A 15,211-nucleotide genomic window follows, 5' to 3' on the forward strand; every position below is an offset into this window, starting at 1 on the left:
GAATTTTATGTCTATAATTGTGAGGGATATTGGTCTATATATTTTTGTGCATTTTAAATTAATATGTCTTCTATGTTGTTGGATTTAGTGTCTATGAATGTTGCTTGGATCTTATCAGTTCATCACGTTGAGTTCTCTTATATTCTTGCTGACTTTCTGTTGAGTTTTTTATCAGATGTTAAGAAGGCTTTATTGAAGTCATAAGGTGTATTTGTGGATCTACTTCTCCTTTCACTGATATCAGTTTTGCTTCACATATTTTGCATCTCCTTGCTGAGACTTTCAATTATTCCATTTATTTCAAGTTTATTCATATGTGTTTAATTTATTTTGCTAATAGTTGCTTTTAATCATTGTCAGATAGGTAATTCTAACATTTTTGTCATGTCTGTGTTGGCATCTATTGTTTGTCTTTCTTCACTGTGTGATGTTTTCCTGATTCTTAGTATGAAGAATTATTTTCAATTGAAAGCTGAACATTTTGGGGATTGTATTATGAGACTTTGGGTAGTATTTAAACTTTTTGTCTTAGCTGGCTTTCTGTTACATCACTCCAGCAGGGGAGAAGAGGTGAGCAACACTTCATTCCTTCCAGGTGTGGGGAAATGTTCAGACTCCCCATTGCAGGTGGAGATCTTTTCCCTGCTGGGAGGGGGTAGGAGTGCAGACTTCCCACCAAGCCTCCACAGATACTCCCTGGATGGGAGAGGTAGGAGTGTCTCCTTATTGATGCAAATATGCCTACACTGACTCCAGGAGGGCAGGCCAGCTCATTACCACATGGTAGTGATAAAGGTCCCCACTCTGCTCTTGGCCTGCTCTGTGTCTACCTCTGTGGGTATGTGGAGGAGCACCCACCCCTTCACTGCTGGGTGGAGAGTGGAAATCCAGCACCCACAAGCTCTCTACTGATGCCACAGGGAGAGGGCTGCGTTACCACCTGACATTCCTCCCATTGAAACCTGGGGTCTAGGTACCTCCCTCTACCCAGAGCTGACTCTAGTGCTCCTTGTCACTGACCAATATCTTGGAAATGACATTGTGTCATGCTTAAAGTTTTGTTTGAAATGACCATGAGACTCTGTCTGGTCACTCAGGTCACTCCCCTGTGGAACCCTCATCTGAATGCCCTAGGACTGCCCTGCTGCGAGGAAGCCCAGGTCACTTGGGGAGGTCTCACGTAGGTCCTCTAGCCAAATTCAGCATCAACTACACACATGGGAGTGAAGTCACCTCCCCTGGATTCCAACCCCTAGTTTTCCAGTCAGGCCCAGCCAGGGGGTCTTCTCTGCTGAGGCCCCAACATCATAGAGTAAAAAGAAGCCATCCCCACTATGTCTTGTCTGAATTCCTATCTTGTGTCCATGAGCAAAATTAAGTGGTGTTTTTATGCCAATATTTTGGGGAAATTTAAAAATTTTATCCTTGTTGATTTGTTTTGTACAGTAATAGCAATAAGAATAATGCTCTCATAGAAAACTCAAAATGTACAAAAGTGTGTGTATTAAAATCTGAGTTTCCTCCTTCCTTCCTGACAGCCTTCCAGCTTCTGCCACTAGAAGAAACATGGTTAAATTTCCAATTTACTTCTGGATTTATTAATTGAACAATCATTAGCACCGACTCTGTAACAGGCATTTTTCTAAGGACTTCACAACACTGCATTTTATAATGATTTCTTAGAGATGACACCAAATGCGCAGACAACAAAATATATTTGCAAACTGGATTCACGATGTTTTTGTAAAATGTGCATCAAAGACACTATCAACAGATTAAAAGGAAATCCACAAAATGTGAGAAAATATTTGCAAGTCATATACTTAATAAGGGATTATTATCCAGAAAATGTATGGAACCCTTAAAACTCAACAACAAAAAACACAGACAACCCAATTCAAAATTAGGCAAAGGATTTGAATACAAATTTCTCCAGTATAGATATTCAAATCACCACTCTCTTGCATGGATGGTTTAAAGAGCATTAGTGCTCAGCAGGGGCGGCTCCTAATCATGCTCTGTCCACTGTTAGTTGGCCGGTCATAGACAACCACAAAGTAAAACAAACACATGGCATAGAAAAGGAAGATTGTGAGGAAAATGTATGATTGATAGTGGTTGTTTTAAAATGTGTGTATTTCAGTATTTTCTAGTCTTCAATAATTGATTATTTTTATAACAAAAGATTAGTGAATACATAAAATTAAATGTTATGTCTGATATTGAATCCAGTTCCGTAATAATAGTTTGTGAATAATCAAGGGCAAATTCCTAATCAGCACATGATGAATGAAGTGGAAACGTATGTGGATCCTTGGAGACAGTCTTGGAAGACAATTCCGTTGGGCTTCAAAAAAGACAGAAAGGGACAGACTCTGTCATGGACTCATAGCATGTGTTTTAGTATTCACACGTTTGTAGATTGGTTATTTTATGTTGCTTTACTATGTCATCACCTAGAGTACCAAGGGCTCTATTCTCATTTCTTTCTTGTACCTCTCCTTGCCCTTTCTTCTTCCAACAAGTAGATGGTACAACAGCAGCTCAATCCGTGCCTGTGAACCAACCACATCCATAAACACTGGTCCTTGGTCTATGTCAAGTTCCCTGAGTAATTGATGAGCAGCGCCACCATTGAACTTACAGTTATTCTGTGTCTTTCTAGCTCCCCAAAAAGATCTTGTGGAGAATGTTCATCAATACAGGGCAGATGGGAGGTCCCATGCATTACCAAGCTAAGAGAGACTTTCTTTGCCTAAGGTAGAATTGTGATTTTCTTGGTTCCTTTCTTTTTCAATCAATTTCTGATATACACACCTAATCATACACATTACACAGTCCCTAATTTTGACTGCCTAAGAGTGTTTAGTCAAGGGGTTGAGGAGGAGGATCTTACAATTGACACCTGACTCAAGAATGGATACAAAATTGGTGGTATCAGATTAAAAATGTACATTACTGAGCCTTTTCTACAGTAGGGATTTTTCCTCTTCAGATTAAGAATTTTGTAACTGTCAACCAAAATGGCCCTGACAGGTACATTCTCCAAGACGAACTCCTGCCTTTTCCACAGGTGTTGTCTCCTCTAGCTTTTGTGGGCCTTGACATGACCACACTTTCCTATCTTATTTTTCAGTCACCAAGGCAGCAGAAAAGATATCTGTGAAAACAGTGCACAGAGAATCTGTTTCTCAGACTGTTTACTTTTTGTAATTGCAGGTGGCATCAAGAAAAAGACAAAATGGTATATACTGTAGATTCACTCTGATGAAAATGGTATATATTGTAAATTCACTGTCTGATGAAAAAATGTAAGAATTGTGGTGCTTACTTGCTGGCTTTTGTCTGGAGTGCCGCCCTGGCCCCAGCCACCTGTTGGGAATGATGCTTGCAGTTTTAGTCAAATAAGTTGATTTTCCAAGTAACAAAATTCCACCATGTTTCTACAATCCCTGGAGTATTCTTGTAGGGACAGAGGGATGGAGTGTCTGGGTGATCCTCTGTGACAGTCCTGGGGCTAGGTCACAGGCTATGGCTATGGAGGAGTTCCCAAGAGGAGATGGGACTTTCCTCTGCCATTGCAGGGTCTAGAGGAGGATGAGGAGATTGTAGAGAGTTCGTTGTAGAGATTTGTTGAGGAAGGAGCGAGCAGGGAAGGTGCACCCTCAGTGCTGGGGCAGCCACAGCTGATTCTCAGTCAGGCCTTTACACAGGCTGCACAGGGGCAACTCAGGTCAATAGTCAGCGGGATATTGGGGTCACACTCTTAATTCATTAATCCACCAAAGCAGCAGCTCAGACAGCCACTTTCCCAGTTAGTTTACGTTAACTGCTCATCCAGGGTTGGTCAGTTGACTGAAAGCTAGTTCTTGTCAGAACCGTCATGTGACAGTTGCCGTGGAATGTCTGGGCTTCTGAGGCAGTCAGAGAGCGAAACACATACTGGTCACTCAGGGTGGTCCCCTAACCATCAGGAAGGCTCACCAGGAGGCAGGTGACAGTGTGCGCATGCTGGGGAAGGATGAACACAAGTTTGAACATCCCATTTCCTTCTGAGGGGCTTCAATCCAGGTAAATTGCTTCACATTTGGATAAGGGATTGAAATGTGGAGGCAAGAGGCTGGATCATGGATTTAGCCCCCACCAACTTTTCTTTTGGTTTGGACACATCATCCAGGGCATCAACTTTTTCCCCACAGAAACCTGTCATCAGGTTGTTTTCAGGAAGAGAATGATGGAGGATCTTGATTCAGGCATCTGGGGTGTGATCTACTGGTCTCAGGTTTTCCGATTTCTGTACCCAGGGAACCAACTACATTCCTGCCTCAGATCTCTCATTCATCAGTGTTGTGACTCCGGACAGGTCACTTAACCACTCTAAATTTAATTGCCTTCAACTGCAAGAGGTGTGCTGTGTCCCCTGTTCTGCACCCCGCATAGGGTTACAATGGGGATCACAGGAGATGAAAACAGACATTCTCCATGAACTGTGGGCATCCCTCCCATGTAAAGGTTGGAGAATAAGCTTCCATCCTCCCCTGTTTCTGCAGCCATCCCCTCTCTGTAGTCAACCACCAGCAACATGTAGCTTATTCTTCAGACATTTAATAACTGAAGTCTTATTGAGCATTTGTGATGAATCAGTACTTGGTCTTAAAGCTTTACTTGTTTGTAATAATGATAGCCCTATAATATAATAGTAATAAATGGGCCCTTCAAGTTTTCATATGACAGCACAGAGAACTGAGACACAGAGCAGTTATGTAACTTTCCCAGGGTCATGTGACATCTAAGTGGGATTTGAACCCAGGTCATCAGGCACCTGCACCCATGCTCTCTGTCACTGTGCTCTGCTGCTTGTGTTGTCTCATCTAAATCAAAGTATTTTCCCACACAATCCAAGTGTTTTCAGTGAACATTAAACTGCGTGCTTTTCTGGAAGCACAACTTTAATGCAAAGTAGTTCTGTTGGGCAGCCTGTGAATAATGGTATCAAAAGTTTGAACTGAGAATACCTTATTCTTGACTTTCCTGTGGTCTTCTGCCAGCAGTATGTCAAAAGCTCTCTCTAGTGTGATTGCGTATCCCAGGATCTAACCTTATGGATACAAAGAGAAAATTGTACTTTGTTTAAGGAGAGATACAGCCCAATTCCAGCAGTGGGTCAGAACAATGGGCATCTTGTCACATGCCAGTGTGCACCACACACAGGACTCCATTGAAGGTGCTGTGGAAATTCAATGTGTAAGTTAATTTAAGGATAATCATCATAATTTTTCCATGTCCCTTTTTCAAGACAATACTTTAAAAATCCTAAGCCATGTCTTTCTTCATTTACATAGGAAAAGTTTAACTTACCAAGTCAATCAGTAGTGTTTCAACTACAGGAGTAAAGATGCATTTATTGTCCAAATTTGGCTCACGTTTAACAATGAACCATGTGTTGAACTAATATTTATATATCAGCTGCTCACTTAGCATTAGCCAAAATAGATCTCTCATGGAAATACTGCTGCCATATTATTCTTTAATTAGTAGACTTTACTATTTAAAACAGTTCTATATTAATAACAACAACAAAAATTGAGCAGATAATAAAGTTTTCATATCCTTCCGCCCACCTGCCAGTTCCTACTGTCATTAAAATCTTGCATTAATGTGGCGCATGGAACAATTAATGAACCAGTATTTACACATTGCTGTTAACTCAATTCCTTAGTTTACGTTAGGATTTATTCTTTTGCTGTACATTTGCACATTCTACATTCAAATATATCCTGTCTTATGTCACCATTACACTGTCATGGAGGCTGATTTAACTATCCTAACAATACCCTGTGCTTCACCTATCTTCCATAATTGATTAGGACAAAGACTTAGCCAATAATTACAACGGAATGTTTTAACCCAGAATTGAATCCAGTCACCTAAGAAAATATTGCGTGTAATCAAATGAAAAATCATATAGAAAAGAGGATAATTGCAGTGGTAAATATATGTACCTTTGGAGGGTGAAATTGTTTTGGGAGGTGACAATAAGATAGCACCAGCTCCGCAGGATTTCACAATAGGTGAGAGGAGTAATGGAAATGTGTAACCGAATCACTGCATGTAGTTTAGGATCATTTGTGACTATTTCACATTGCATTAGGCTGCTTTTTTCTACAAAGCCAAATACTTTTTTCTCATTTATTTTCTGCTCTTTTCATTTCTCTCTCCTTCTTCCACTAAGCAAGACTGGCCAATCTCAGTTCAGTCTATGCTTTTTAAAGAATCACATCTGTACACTCCAGCCACTTCTCTAAATAAAGCAAAGCTCCAAGAGTATTTCATGAGCAACACCACCGCTGAGGGACTGTTATTCTCTGAGCCTCCTGAACATCCTAAGACAACAAACGGAGGAGCTTCCTACTGGCAGGGCAGACAAACAGGCTCCATCAAGGCCAAAGTAAGGTTGTCTCTCATAGAAATATTGTCTTCTTGAATTTTTAGAAATTAGTTTCAAATTTGAAAATACGACAATATACATTAATTATGCTAGAATACATATCTTGGGAGAATAGAAGGGTAGAAGGTTATAAAACTCAATATTTACATTCCCCCAAAAATCCATATGCCAAAGCCCTAAACTCACATGTAAATGTATTAAGAGGTGAGTCTTTTGGAGGGAACCTTGGATGAGGTTATGAAGGTGGAGCCCTCATGGTGAGTTAAGATCCTCATAAGAAGAGCAAGAGAATAGAACTTCCCTTCTCCTTACTGTGTGAGAAAACAGATACAAGGGGGTGGTGTACAGGCCATGAAGAGGCCCTCCCCACACACCGAGTGCACGGGCACCTTGTTCTTTCCCATCCTCCTCTCCAGAACTATGAAGAATAAATGTCTGTTATTTAAGCCACCCCGTCCATGGTGTTTTGTTACAGCAGTCTGAACTGACGAACACAAACTCTTACAAACAGATGAGGGTTCAAGGGGGCATTTAAAAATGGCTGCATCACTGAACCATCCCTTATTGCCTAGTGGTTAACGTTCCCTGCCCACCTCTTCAGCAGCCTGGGTTCACTTCCTGGTCACGGAACCACACCACCTGTCTGCCGGTTGCCGTGCTTTGAGGGCGGTTCACATAGAAGAACTAGAATGACTTGCAACTATGATATACAACTATGAACTGGGGCTTTGGGGAGGAAGGAAAAGAAACGGCAGAATCAAGTTATAAACTGTGTGGAAGGGGGACTTATCCTTAGTAGCAATTTCTCTTTGGATTAAGAATTTTGTAATTGTAGACCAAAATGGACTTGAGAATTACAGCCCATAGGAAAAGCTAGTATTTTTCCATGTGTCCTATATGCTTCTGGTGCCCGTGGCTTGACTACTGCTTTCTTTCTGGTATTCTACACTCACTAAGAAGACACAAGATCTGATAAAACCTACAGAGTATGATCTGACCCTCAGTGTTTTCTTTTCTCTAATTGTAGGTGACCTCAATAACACGTGAAAATGGTCTGCATTCTGGAACACTCACATGCTGAGGAAAAAATTCAGATGAACAGAAAGGTGGGGCTTTCTTGCTGGCCTTAGTCTGGAGAGCCTCCATGATTCCAGCTTCCTGCTGGGAATGAGGATGGGGCGTGTGATGTAGGAACTGTTTTCCCAGGTAAAGAACTATGGCAACATTCTGCAGTCCCTGGAACAGCTGTGTTCCCTTCAGGGGTGTGGATTTGTGTGCATGGGGCCTTAAGGGTGCCTATGTGTGAGTCTGTGGGATGTTGTGAATGTGTCAGGAGTGCATATGACAGAGGTGAAGTTCTCATAGATACGTCCTAGTTACACAGCACAATTGTAAGTGCCACCGTCCTCAAAGAAAACCCCATAGCCACTGTATGATTTACATACCTTGACTTGCTCATCACTCACCACAGCCATATCTGTGGGTGTGTTTGCTGTTCCCACTCCTCAGAAAATGAGGTGCAGTGATGAGTGACCCAAGCTCTTGAGCTCCTGTGTGAAAGGGTCTAAGTGTGAATGCAGGGCTGTGGCCCCAATGTTGAAGCTCTGAACTACTGTATAGCTTTCATCACTCCACAATTGGATCATTAGTCCCAGTGCAAGGGTGTCCCAGCATCCATCCATGTTCCTGAATCACCTGGGCATACAGAGGTCTCAATCACTGTCCTTCATTATAAGGTAGCCTCTGTGGTCACATCACACAGATCATATATTGGTGCACATTACCACAAATGTTGGCATAGTAATTAGCAGGAAAAGCATGGAGAAAGCCCACATGCTTCTGGTCAGCCACAGATTCTGAGAGATCCAGACACCATGTAGAACAACCTCACCAACTTTTGTTGGTGTGGGGTCATTCCGCAGCATCTAGGCCAGAATAGATAAGAATATAGGTGATATTTCAATGGTATTTGATAAGATTATAAAAATCTGGCTAAGAAGTGTTCAAATTCTGTGAGCTATCACCCCTGGGAAGATTGACACATGAGAATAACAATACTACCTGGTTATTACCCTGGTGCCCGTCACTCATTGTAACTCTCTTGTATAGCTCGGTCAGAGAGCATCACTGCTCACCCAGCCCTCCTCTCTGTAATGAACTTGCCCACTCCTGGCTGGCTAGTGTGAACCTGGCTGGCTGCTGACCAATGTACACACACATATAGTTAGAGAAGCAAGACTGGAAGTGAAAATATCACATGCATGATAATGTTTAGTTGAAATGGTAGGACATCCATATTTTCAAAATTTCTAAAATTGATTATCTTTATGGCAAATATTTAGTGACTAAATAAAAGAAAAATTTTCCTGGAATTAGATCAGTCTCCCAGTGTAAGGTTGCTTTTCATCAATTGGAAAATCTCATACGACGGAGGGGAGATGCAGCATACATGGCTCCATGGAGGCTGAGATGGTTTGGAGGAAGTCAAGAAGCCAGTGGCAGTTAGCTGGATTGAAACATGGGAAAGAAGAGTGATGGGAATTCGTTTAATCATAGCATGTATTTAATTCCATTTGTAAGTGGAACACTGCACGTTGGTTTAAGCTGTCTTTAGCTCCAAAGCTGAGGATTCTGTGTCTCATTCTTCTCCTTTTCCTCTTCTCTTCTATGCTTCTCCTGCCAAAGAGGATGACCTAGCAGCAGCTTATTCTATGCTTGTTAATCAACCACATCCATACACTCTAGTTCTGTATCCATATCAAGCAGGGGTCCCTGAGTAATTCCTGAGCAACACCACCAATGACTGACAGTTAATCTGTGTCCTCCTCACTCCCCATGAGGGCCTTTTGGAGGAGCTTTCTCATGAGAGGTGGAGACCCGATCTAATGCCAAGGTAAGGCTGCCCATCTTTGTCTGAAATAGATATGGTGGCTTGTTAGTTTATTTCTCTTTCAATTGAACTCTTGTATGAATATCTGACAATGTACATGATAGAAGATACACACAGTTTCGTTGTTGGGGGTGAGTTGTCAACTGTGACTCTTTTATCAACTGATGCCTGATTCAAGAGGACATTCACAAATAAGATCACCAGCTGACAAACTGAGTGGTAGGGACTTGTCCTCAGCACAAATTTTCTTCCTGGGATTAAGAAATTTGCAATTGAAAACCAATAAATGGTAAATCATCCTGGAAAAGCCCATGCTTTTTTCACTGGTGTGTTCCACACTTGCTTTGGGATCTTTGACTAATGATGATTTCCCATCAGTTTTCTAGTCACCAAGAGGACAATTCCCATTGAGTGGAATCCTGGCATTGACCAGGTCAAAGAGAGAGTCCTGTTGGGGGTTTTTACATAAATTGATATTTATATATTGCAAATGCTTAAAAATATTTTATATGAGGTAAAATAAATATATATAGAAGCACCAAAATATGAGAGAACTTAATAAATGATTATAAGGCAGTCCCCTTAGTGACCACCACCAAGATCATTCCTTCTTCATCTAACGCTCAGTTAGTCTCAGCTGTACAAATCACTGCAAATTTACTACTGCATATGTCCTTGTGTTAATGTCCTTCTAGGCATTTCATCATGTGAATTTTATCAATTCTTCTGGAAGGAATCGTGAGAATAATATTATTTATTGTATAACATAAAGTATGACTTTGGAAGGTTATTGCTTGGTAAAGTGTAACTTTATGTTTTTATTCATGCATCATTATCACTTTTATTACATTTAATATGTAATAATTAATTTAAAAGAAAATGCTTTCTATTATTTTTAACTGCACACCACCCTGGTTTCTTGTACAAGGGATCCAACGTTTTGATCTTGCACTGAACCTACAGAGTTTCTATTCAGCTGTGCAGATGTTTAAAAACTCCCCAGCCCTCCCAGATGACAGCACCAGTGAGGGGACATTCAGGAAGAGGGGCCAGGAGAGGAAGCTTGTGTCAGCCTCACAGAGGCCTCAGAGTGACCTCAGCAACTGAGAGGGGCCAAGCCCTGCTGTGACCTGACCTTGTGAGGGGTTCCAGTGAGGCTAATTCTGCCAAGTGCTACATGGGCCTGTGAACAGTGGGCACACCATGGCAGGGCCCATCCAACAGTGGGAGGACCCCCTGCCTGCACCAACTTCCCTCTTGGTAGTTGTGGAACTTAGGATGGAGGGCAGGGGAGAGGTGGCAACTGCAGAATGTGGCATTTAAACTTGAAATGCCTGTGGAATCCAGCATTTGTAGATTAATCTGACCAACTTCTTTAAAAATCTATTTCAAGCATGGATAAAAGATCGAAATAAAAATTAAATGGTGCTCATTCAAGTTGAAGAAAGTAATAATTTTGCATACTTAGTTTTGTGGCATATGCAGTCCACACCTAATACACCAGTGTTTCTAGTTGCGCTCCTTGCCACCATGGGGTCCTGTGGGAGGCAGGGTATGCCAGGCCAGTGGGGTGCCAGGGGACATTTTTTAAATAATATATTAATCAACAAAAGTTGTATAGTCTAGAAGGATGTAAAATGAACATTTAACTCTCCTCTACCCTACAGATATCTATATCTTCTGTAGACATTTACTTGGGCACTATTCCATAAATTCTCAATGTACCTTCAGGAATTTCTCTATATGTCGTTAAGAAATAACCCACCTCAGTATTTTATGATAGAGTTGTTCCCATGGCTCTGTTCACTTAGCAAGGCATCTTGCACAGTTTCCCAAGTCCCTGCATTTGGGAGATTCTCGCTGGGGTGTTTACTTTTCAGTTGAGCCAAAACTGGAAAACAAATCCAAATGCCCATCAACTGATGAGAAAAATAACAAGATGCGGTACCTCAAAGGAGAGGAGCTGAATATTGATAAATGCTGCAACATGGGTGAATCTCAAAAACATGGTTTGCAAAATGCCAGACACAAAAAACTACACAATGATGATTCAGTTTATATTAAATATCCTTAAAAGTCAAATTTACAGGAACAGAAATGAGTTAGTGGTTGCCTGGAGCTGGATGTGGGACATGAATTGACTGCAAACTGGTGCTGTCAAACTAGTTGGGCTGATGGAAATGTTCTAATATTGGATTATGGTGATATGTGATTTGTTAATCTATGAAAACTCAGCTAAAGTAAGTGAGATTTATATCATTAAAATATACCTCAGGAAATAACTAGCAATGTGTGCAGGGTTGGGAAGTATGTGAAATAAATTTGGCAAAACATTGATTGAGTTGAAGACGGGTGATGGGTATGTAGATTCATTACTCAATTTCTCCTATTTAGTGTATATTTGAAATTTCCCATAATAATAATAAAAAGGCTCCACTGAGTGTGGTGTAGGATGACGGAAATGCTGGGGTGTTGTGAGCTCTGAGTTTGTCCCTTGGCAGGAAGCACCTGCTGTAACTCTAACTCAGGCCTCTGAGCGTGGGTGTAGGGTCCATTAAACCTGAATTTGCTGCAGGCCTTGCTCACCTGGAACAGACCGACAGCGCCCCCTGGTGACACCCTCGAGAGAATATTAACAAAGATGGGAATTATTCAGAACAAAAGGTCCTGTTTCTTTCAGTACGTAAATATTTTAAAAATATTTTCATTATTCCACTTTATTTGGCACATAACACCATATTCATTGCTTGTCTGTCTTTGCTAATCCTTGTCGGTACTTTTTTCTCCAGTTGTACTAAATATCCTCCCCAATACCTGAAATTCAATCTAAGTGTCACCTATTCCTGAGCCCATCTAGGGAGGTCTTTATTCATGTACTGCAATTTTAGTTCTGGAACTTCCCTTTGGTTTGTATTTATAACTTATGTTTAATTTCCAAGATTCTAGCCTTTTTCCTTTGTTTCTGCAGTGCCCATCATTGTCCCTCAAGGTGGTTTTTTTTTTTGAGGAAGATTAGCACTGAGCTAACTACTGCCAATCCTCCTCTTTTTGCCGAGGAAGAATGACCCTGAGCTAACATCCGTGCCCATCTTCCTTTACTTTATACGTGGGACGCCTACCACAGCACGGCTTTTGCCAAGTGGTGCCATGTCCGCACCCGGCATCGGAACCGGAACCCCGGGGCCGCCGAGAAGCAGAAGTGCACGCTTAACCACTCTGCCATCGGGCCTGACCCTGAGGAAGCGTTCTTAAGGGTACAGTGAGTCACCCCCTGGCCCCATCACACCATGGAGAACTGCCTTGATAACTGAGTGTGACAGGTGTGAGAAGAGCAGTTACAGGGGTCTGCGTCCACCCAAAGGCAGTCACGTGCTCTAGACTGTAATCCAAGGCTTCTTGGCTCCCAAGGGGCTGGAACCCTGGGTTCTGCTTGTCTGGAGAGGAAACTGCATTTCTACTCTGCTTGTGTGGGGTGCTGAGGCATGGGAGGTTGGGGTCCTGGGGAGGGGAGGTGGCCAGCAGCAGGGGCAGATATGTCGCCTGGGGCAGGATCAGGCCACCTCAGCACAGGCCAGCGCCTGGGGAATGACCATGAGTCTGACTGAGAGCCCGGGGATGAAGTCCCTCTTCATCCACTGCATGGAGTAGTGGGGCAGCCAGGCCAGGACGGGCAGCCTCCTCTCCACAGCCGCAGGGGGGCAGCAGCGGGTCTGTGGGGCCATGCAGGCACCTGAGGGTCTGGCCTGACCCAGCACCTTCACAGAAGGAGGCAGCCTGGGGTGGGCGTGTGGGGACACAGACCAGCAGTCAAGGTCAGGACTCCAGAGACCCCAGCAATAGGCGGGGGTCCAGGGCATCAGGAGAGGCACAATCTCTCTCCCCTCCAGGGGTCTGAGCCTCCCCAACTTGCTGGTCTGAGAGGAAGCCAACAAGCTGTGCAGAGGGGCCTCAGCAAAGGCGGAGCACCCCCACGCCCTGCTCACTGCGCTCCCTGATCCCCTGCCCAAAGGCGAGGTGCCTGCTCTGCCTCCATCGACGTCCACCAGGAAAAATATGAGCAAAGTTCTCAGTGAGAAGCCTAAGCACAAATCTGACTCAAGATTTCTCCCTGGAAAATTAGTTTTTTGTTTTTTTTCCTCCCCCGGGAATTTAACCAGGAGCAGTGGAGAGAGAAGCAAGGGCAGGGGGCACCCTCTTCTGATTGGCAGGGTGGGGATGGGGGACTGGTAGGGGCGCCGAGGGTGCTGAGATTTTCCAAGGGCCCACCATGGCAGCCTCCACCCACAAAGGACACCGCAGCGCTGCACGAAGGGCGGTCACTCATCCTGAGGCCGCCGACCCCCACCTGCGGCATCTGCGTCCCTAGAGGGGCCCCAGGGTTTTATTTGGTCCTGGAGGACTTTAGAGGCTCCTTGATTAATTCAGGTGCACAGCATCCTCTAGGATCCCAGCTCCCCGTGTTCAGAGCTGGCCCAGGACCACCCCTCACCCCAGACCCCTGCGACACTGCTCTGGGCAGAATCCTGCTCCCAGCCCGCTGAAGGCGCTTGACCTGAAGGCTGGGTGTCAGCAAGGCTGAGGGGGCAGCGGGGACCTGCTGGAGACATGGCGGGGTGGGGAATGGAGGTCCGAGAAGCGGGAGGCGCCGCCCCTGAGATGCCACACCGCAACCCCCCGTCCGCGCTGCCTGCCCCCCACCCCTGGGCCCCGCACGCCGCCCCCTGGGCACTCACCTGGCGCCGTCTCAGCTGGGGGCCTCCGGACACGACCACAGCGAGTCCTCAGGCGTCTGAGAATCAGAGGAGCTAGGCGCGGGGTCTAGACTGCAGCGCTCAGGGGCGGGGCTTGCGGGGCACGGTCCCGGCCCCTCTCTCTCTCTCCGTCTGTCCTGGGCTCCGCCGCCTGTCCCGTCCTGGGGCTCCGCCGCCTGCCCTTGGCTCCGCCTGTCCTGGGCTCCGCCGTCTGTCCCATCCTGGGCTTCGCCTTCGTTCCACCCTACCCCTGGGCTCCGCCGCCTGCCCTTGGGTCCCCCTGTCCTGGGCTCTCCTGCGCGCCACAAATGTGCCGCTGAACCTCGGTGAGGGCGTCCTGCGGACCCGCTGCTGCCTTGGGCGCCGCCCTCCCTGGCCGCCTGCTGTCGCCCCCGGAAGCCCCCACTCGCCCCTCCCCACCAGCGGTCAGCTCAGTGCTGACCCAGGAGGCCTTCAGCCCCCACTGCCCTTCCTCCCAGTCTCCCCTCTGCTGCCCCCAGATGCTTCCTGGCCGGCTCCTGGGAGAGGAGTGCAGGGGAAGGACGTTCTCAAACGCTTTCTCCCTCACCATGGTTGGAAGGCTGGCCAAGGCCGCCGCAGGAGGGACATGTGATGGCTCCTGCCTCCTCAGTCAGCAGCATCTTGACTGGGTCTGGCTAGAACCTTCCACAGCACCTGCAGACTGTGATTGCTGGGTGACTATAACTCATGATTTATGAGGCCAGCCTGAAAGATTCAGTATAAGCACTCAGAAAATGCAATAAAACGTTTTGAAATTGTCCTGTCACTTACATTACATTGATTTACTTTCATTTATGTTCTTTTCATTGATTTACTTTCATTAGGTATTTGTGAGAGGCAATTATGTTCTGGTTAAAATGGCCTTTGGCATCAACTACAGATTAATGAAGACCTAGTTTTGTCATTACTGCTGGGATAACCCTGAGCACCTTGTTTCATCTCTCTAGCCTAGATTTCCAGCTCAGTAAGTTGGAGGAAAAGGTAATTATTCTGACCACAAAGCTGGTAGTGAAGTTAGATGGTTAGACAGTCTATCCACTATTTAGGGCTGCTTTTTGCACACAACAGGCCCTCAGTAAGGATTAGATGACATTTTCACAG

General features: G+C 44.6%; 2 long non-coding RNA genes across 3 annotated transcripts; one reads left to right on the forward strand and one right to left on the reverse strand.

The window, feature by feature from the left end:
• Positions 1-1,483: 1,483 nt before the first annotated feature.
• On the reverse strand, positions 1,484-14,192 carry LOC139084672 (uncharacterized). 2 transcript variants are annotated; one of them, XR_011542228.1, is made up of 5 exons: positions 14,072-14,192; positions 11,104-11,229; positions 8,898-9,124; positions 5,016-5,098; positions 1,484-4,011 (listed from the first exon to the last, which is right to left on the reverse strand). It is a non-coding gene; the product is annotated as an uncharacterized lncRNA (long non-coding RNA). The 2 variants fall into 2 exon arrangements; XR_011542227.1 differs by lacking the exons at positions 1,484-4,011; positions 5,016-5,098 and having other exon boundaries at positions 5,383-8,954.
• Positions 3,907-7,673, forward strand: LOC139084675 (uncharacterized). The gene is made up of 2 exons (XR_011542231.1): positions 3,907-4,071; positions 7,476-7,673. It is a non-coding gene; the product is annotated as an uncharacterized lncRNA (long non-coding RNA).
• Positions 14,193-15,211: the final 1,019 nt, after the last annotated feature.

The sequence above is a fragment of the Equus przewalskii genome, chromosome 7, assembly GCF_037783145.1.
Source record: "Equus przewalskii isolate Varuska chromosome 7, EquPr2, whole genome shotgun sequence".
In the NCBI taxonomy this organism is placed as follows: Eukaryota; Metazoa; Chordata; class Mammalia; order Perissodactyla; family Equidae; genus Equus; species Equus przewalskii.